The following is a 6,884-nucleotide window of genomic DNA, read 5'->3' as shown; positions in this document are numbered from 1 at the left end:
ATTATAATTTAATCTCTGACTATTATTATCTAATTTCTGACCATTAAGATTTTTTTTTCCTCAATTGTTTTTTTGTTTGTATGACCGGACTCACGTGAGTCCATTCTACACAAAACTTTACAAACGATATATATTACGTAAATTATATCACATTATTATAAACGCATAAAATTTTATTACATTTTCTTCCATAGGCATTTTGTTATACTTATGATGAGTGTATTTAAGGGGTAAACAAAAAATTAAGGTACTTAATAATGAAATCGAAGTCATTTAGAAACTGTAGGTTCCATAATTGTATCACGAATTGTTCTAGTAACAAAAATTTGGGAACTTTTTACAACAAGTTTTGGTTCCATTTCTCAATTTTTTAAAACCTAGTTACATTGTTAAAACCCCAAATCAAAGCATATAACTTTTTAAGTCCAAATAAATCAATATATACTTCGTATATGTTTAGAGATTATAGCCAAATATTTGACCAATGAGACAAGCAATCCATAATTTTTTTTTTTAAAAAAAAACAAAAAATCAAGTGCCACTAAGTAACAAGTATACAATGCTTCAAAAAAAAAAAAAGTAATAATTATACAATGAGATCTTAGAGTTATATAAATAATAAAGATATTTAACACTCATTTATCAATATTTTACACATAATTTAACAACAATTATTCAATTGTACAAGATAACAGGTATACTTGGCGGTTCTAATTCTCATTCCTAACCTATAACAACATGTTCTAATTTCGATTTCAGTTTTAATTTTTAGAAATCTATTATAAAAAGTTCATGTTCCGATTCCAAAATATTTAACAATACCCTTTGTTGCTCACTCCTAAGTAATTCTGTTATAATTTCGAGTGCATTTGAATGAACACAAAAGATGTGTGCACTATTTGCATGAGCGAGCATTACGGCACACTAAATACTACACCATATAGGTCACACAAACTGAGCAATTTGTACAGTCGTACAGTCGTACACCAAAGTGTACTTTAATTTAGACCCCTTATTTCTACTACCCACTTATGTACATAAAATAAAAATGAAGATTTGATTCTTAGATTTAGGCAATAAGTCAACGACGAATGGTCGTCCTTCTGTAATCAATTACTAAGACAAAAACCTAACAAAAGAATGATTAGAATTCAAAACAAAGAATAAAAATAAAAATCATGGGAGTACTATGCCGAAAGGAATGGAAGAGAAGAATGTGTTTAAAGAATTTAAACACCAAGACTTAACCATTGCCCTTGATAGTGCAAGAACCATCAATTTTATCCAACAACTTGTATTTACAATTGATATATACACTTTGAATTTGAGCCACAAATGGGTTAGCCTTAATTTGGTGGAGCACAAAAGACAAAAATAAAATGAAAATGAAGTTCAACATGGTGGTTGTTTCGGTGTGGATTGAGGAACTTAATTATATCTAGGGCCGATAATTATTTCAATTCTAATCTAGTTTGATATCAATCTGCTCAGTAAATGTAAGTCTGCTATCATCAGGGTTTGTTCAAGGGAAACCATTGTGGTCATGAAGTTCATTATGTCCGATATAAAGATAAAAAGTAATTTGAAAATTAGTGAGGACATAAAAATGTGCCTTCAAAAAAGGTGAGGGGTATTTATAATTACACAACAGTAGGTGTCAGGAAGGTGCCCCATGGTGTACATGATCAAGTGGATGCTTACGTGGATCGGTAAATGAAGTAGCTCTCCACGTGTAATGTGAATTAGTGCTCGTTAAAAGGGGTATGTAGTTGTGATAAAATAGTCTTTATCATTCGTAGTTTTGACGAGATATTAATATATTATATAGTAGCTGGTATAATATTGTGTACAAGTAGCCTCCAAACGTTGGCATATCGGCGAAACTGATGTGTCAACTTTGATGAAAAATTATAGGCCGACATAAAATCTTTGTATTCCTCCCAAAGTCGGCGCATCCGCAAAGCTAGGGTATGTCCATTTTAATGGCAAAATCTAGGTCACGCGACATGAAATCTTCTATTTACCCCCAAAGTGGGTGTATCTACAAAGCTAATGAGTCAACTTTGAAGAGAAATTGTAGATCGATATGAAATCTTCGATTTGCCCCTAAAAAAGAGGGCAAAGCTAATGTATCCGCTTTGAATAATGAAAAGTGTATGCTAAAATCTGATGGTGTGTATGAATCTAAAATAGGATATATTTAACCTACCAGCTAGCGTTTGGGTGCATGGTTGATTAGTTAAGCATATACATGTCATACATCTAAGCTTGTTAGATTTCATTATTAGTATCCCACTAGATTTTATAATTTGTCAGAGTGTTTTCTCCCTATATTATTTTATAGTTCAATAATACTAGAGATGAACACGGGCCGGGCATTGAAAAAAAATGGACCCATTTCGGGCCAAGGATTTAGCCGAAAAAACCATATCAAAAACTGCTATTTTAGGCCAAATATGATGAGCTTTTCAAGCCAAAATCAGGTTGGGCCTAATCTTAAACTAAAAAAATACTTCCTCCGTTTCTTTATTGTTGCTACACACACTTTATCACGGTATTTAAGAAAAGTGGACCTCACATGATATAATATACTTTAAATCAGGTTAATTGGTTGTTATGAGTATAATCAAGTGCGTGAGCCATGTGGTTTAAATAAAGGTAATAGTACAATTTCCACCATAAAAATCTTCCTTTTATATTGTGTTGCAACTATTGTGATATTTCCATTTTAGGAAAGTGTTGCAAGTATAAAAAAAACGGAGGAATTATACTTTCTTACTGCCAAAAAAAATTAAAAAATAGGTAAAAAAATATGAATCGGGTTTGGCTGGACAGAATTTTTGGCCTAAAAATTTTGCCCCATCTAGACATTTTTTTGGGTTGGGCTGTTAGGTCGAGCAAACTTTGATCAGTCCTAATTTAAATAAACTCTTAATATGATGGAATTAGATCAAAAGTATAATAATGTTGACTAAGGCCGATTGAGGGGGAGGCCAGGGGGGTTGCTTAGCTAATACATGTCTAAGACGAGAAGCTTCCCTACTTACATCAATCAATCAATCAATGCCTTAATCCCATTAGTGAGGTTGGCTAACCTGAACCAAATTTGATTATTCCGTGTAGTCATCGACATAAATCTTCCTCCTCCATCCTTACGATCCAATGCTACATCCTCATGCATATCTATATACTACATATCCTTCCTAACTCCTTCCAACCAAGTCATTTTCGGTCTCCCTCTCTCTCATTTTACCCCTCCATAGTCCCAATCTTCCAGTCTTCCACTCTTCGAACCGGTGCACCCTCGGGTCTCCGTCTTACATGCCCAAATCAACGCAAGCGACTTTCCCTTAATTTATCCGCAATTCTTTTCACACCTACTTTCTTGCGAATAACCTCATTTCTGATTCCGTCTCTTAGAGTGTTCCCACACATCCACGTTAACATGCGCACTTCCGTAAATTCCATCTTTTTAATGTGCTCCTTCTTAGAAGCCCAACATTCTGTACCATAGAGCAACACGGGTCTTATGGCAATCCTGTAGAATTTTCCCTTCAACTCTAAGGGAATGCTTCGGTCACATAACAGTCCTGTGGCCGCTTTCCATTTAAGCCACCCTAACTTAATCCTATATGCCACGTCTTGATCAATGTCACCATTCTTCTGGATGATCGACCCAAGATACTAAAAACATTCACTCATGGTATAATTCTTTCCATCCAAACTCACCACTTCATTTCTTGCCCCCCTCTGAGTACCAAAGCGACAAACCATATACTCTATCTTACTCCGACTTATCTTAAACCCTCTAGATTTCCAACCTTTGCCTCCATTGCTCCAACTTGGCATTAACTCCATCCTTAGTTTCATCCACCAAAACGATATCAACCGCGAACAACATACACCATAGGACCTCATCTTGAATTGGTCTAGTTACTTCATCTAGAACCGTTGCAAAAAGAAAAAGGCTTAATGTAGACCCTTGATGCAATCCAATTTTAATAGGGAAATCTTTTGTCAACCCTCCACATGTCCTCACATTTTTTGACACATCTCATATCCTTAGCTTCTTCAGATCCACGTACCTTCATGGGATACCTTTCTCCAACATTGCCCACCAAAGTACCTCTCTTGGCACCTTGTCATATGCCTTCTCTAAATCAATAAACACCATATGAAGATCCTTCTACTTTACCCTATAAAACTATACTAATTGTCTTATCAAATGGATTGCTTCCATAGTAGATCTCCCAAGCATAAAACCAAATTGGTTATCCAAAATGCTTGTGCATGCCTTCAACCTATGTTGAATCACTCTTTCCCACAACTTCATAGTGTGGTTCATAAGCTTGATCCCTCGATTTTTAGAACAATCTTGAGCATCTTGTTTGTTTTTATAAACCGGGACCAAGGTGCTCTTCCTCCAATCTTGAAGGATCATATTATCCCTTCATATCTTATTAAAAAGATATGTTAACCAATCAAAACCAGTCTTACCTAAACACCTCCTCACCTCTATCTTACATCATCAGGGCCAGCCGCCTTCTTAGGCTTCATCTTCTTCAGTTCAAGCTCCACCTTTGCTCTCCTAATCCCCCGCACATACTCCATATTAATTTCTTCATCACTCACAGAGTTATCTTCTGCCACAACTCCATTACATCCATTAAACAATTCATTGAAGTACCCCTTCCACCCTTCCTTAATGTCCTCCTCTTGTACTAGGACCATTTAGTTCTTATCTTTGACACACTTCACCATACCAAATCCTTCCTTTCTTCTTGTCTTCTCTTTGCCATCTTATAAATGATCTTTCTTTCTCCTTGGAGTCAAGCTTTTCATAAACCTCTTGATAAGCCTTTTCTTTTGCTTGGCGAATAGCTGCCTTTGCCTTACTCTTAGCCTCCTTATACGCTGCAAAGGTTTCATCACTCCTACATTTTCCCAAGGCTTGATAGCATTCCCTTTTTTGTTTACTACTGCTTTCACCTCTTCATTCCACCATGAAGAATCTCTCTATATTGAAGATTTTCCCCTTGATTCCCCTATGAACTCTTTGGCCACTCTTAGGAAATAGTTCTTCATTTAACCAAGTCATTCTGGATCCACCTCTCCATCCCAATCCGCCTCCTTAATTACGTTTTCTGTAAAACCTTAGCATTTGTATCCCTTAGAGTCCACCATCTTATCCTTGGCTCTTCGTGTCTTCCTTTTTTCTTCGCTTTCTCTTTCAAGAGAATAGTCATAAACAGATGCCTGTAACACCCTAGAAATTCCTTTCCTTAAATACCTGTTTTACTCTTTTAAAATACGAAATAGGAAATTCTAAGACGTTACCACCACCGTGAGTACGGCTAAGGCAATTATCAAAGACACACAGCGCAAGATTAATTTCAAAACCATTCAAAACAAACAACTTAAGAAATCAACCAAACGAAAGTATAGTCAACGAAAGTCAAATAAAATAAACCTACAATTTGGAAACCATTGTAGGCCCTTATTAAAACCAATTAAATACGTAAAACCTTTGCGTTACCCTCATGAATAACCATAATACAAAATAATCAAAACATTAAACACATCATAAACTAATAGGAACTAGCATGATTCGCTCTTCACTCATGCCCCGTCATGAATATGCTTCAATACCTGAAAAGCTTATCTCTACTTGTTTCCACTACTCTCCATTAAAAATGGGTCATCATAGGGCCAAGGTAAAGACATGGCCAAAACACACAATCAACAAAGTTGAGTACATAAGCGTAATCAAACACATTAACATGCTTTCACCTATCAACACACACTTACCTCAATGCACATGTTTACAAGAACACACAACATTCAACAAGACTTTTCAACTAGGCACTAAAATTTACTTAGCATTGATTATGCATCGAACGGGTTTCCAACTCTACCTCCCCCAAATAAATTGAGGTTAACTGACACGGGAGCTAACCATGCCAGCACAAAACTACACATATGTGGCGGAATTCCAGCGCATAATAATAAATAAAAAAGAATGTACAGCGTCCTATACTCCATTAGAAGTTATGGTTAAATATAAAACCCCATAACTCCCCACATTGTTCATACTCAAGGTACATACGTTCCAAGAGTTTTGGTGCATAACCTCTTTCACTTTACGTTATTTACATATTATTGGACTTGGTGATGACTCTCAAAGCATAATGATTCAATCAACAACAATTATTAAATCAACAAACATCTCAATTTAATTATTGAATATTTAGTGACCACATAATATTTAATGTTGAACCCTTTTTAATTCTACCTCAGTGTCAAAGACACCTTAAACGCATAAAGCGCCAAAAATCCTATCCCTCGGTGTTAAAAACACCTTAAGTGCACTAAGGCACCAACATATAATTTATTCCTCGTGTACAAAGACACTTAATTAGCTCCTTTCTCATGCTTATAGCATCAATAAAAATTATATGAACCATGAATAAATTCCTTTTCAATATCCCAAACATAATTAAACATGTAGTTTAATTAATCATGCATTTAACATACTATAAATAAAAGTATGGTTCATACACAACTTGCCACACAATAATTTTGCAACCATTAATCCATCACAAATAAATCATGCTTTCCAATTTAATCACCAACATCAATAATCCACAATTCCAAACATAATTCTTAGCATGATACTACTTGTAATTTAATTAGCCAAGCCTAGCATGCTACTACACCACCCATATATATGCTAAGTACGCAAACGTACCTCAATTAAGCCCATAAAGTAGCCGAATACACTACAATAATTCCGGAACCAAGTCTCCTACATAAAGGGATAACGATAATATATTAATTACCCTTGTATACACAATTTCCAGCAACTTAAATTCATTTTAAATCAC

The sequence above is a fragment of the Chenopodium album genome, chromosome 25, assembly GCF_948465745.1.
Source record: "Chenopodium album chromosome 25, dcCheAlbu1.1, whole genome shotgun sequence".
Taxonomy (NCBI): Eukaryota; Viridiplantae; Streptophyta; class Magnoliopsida; order Caryophyllales; family Amaranthaceae; genus Chenopodium; species Chenopodium album.
Note: the sequence above shows the minus strand (reverse complement) of the source record.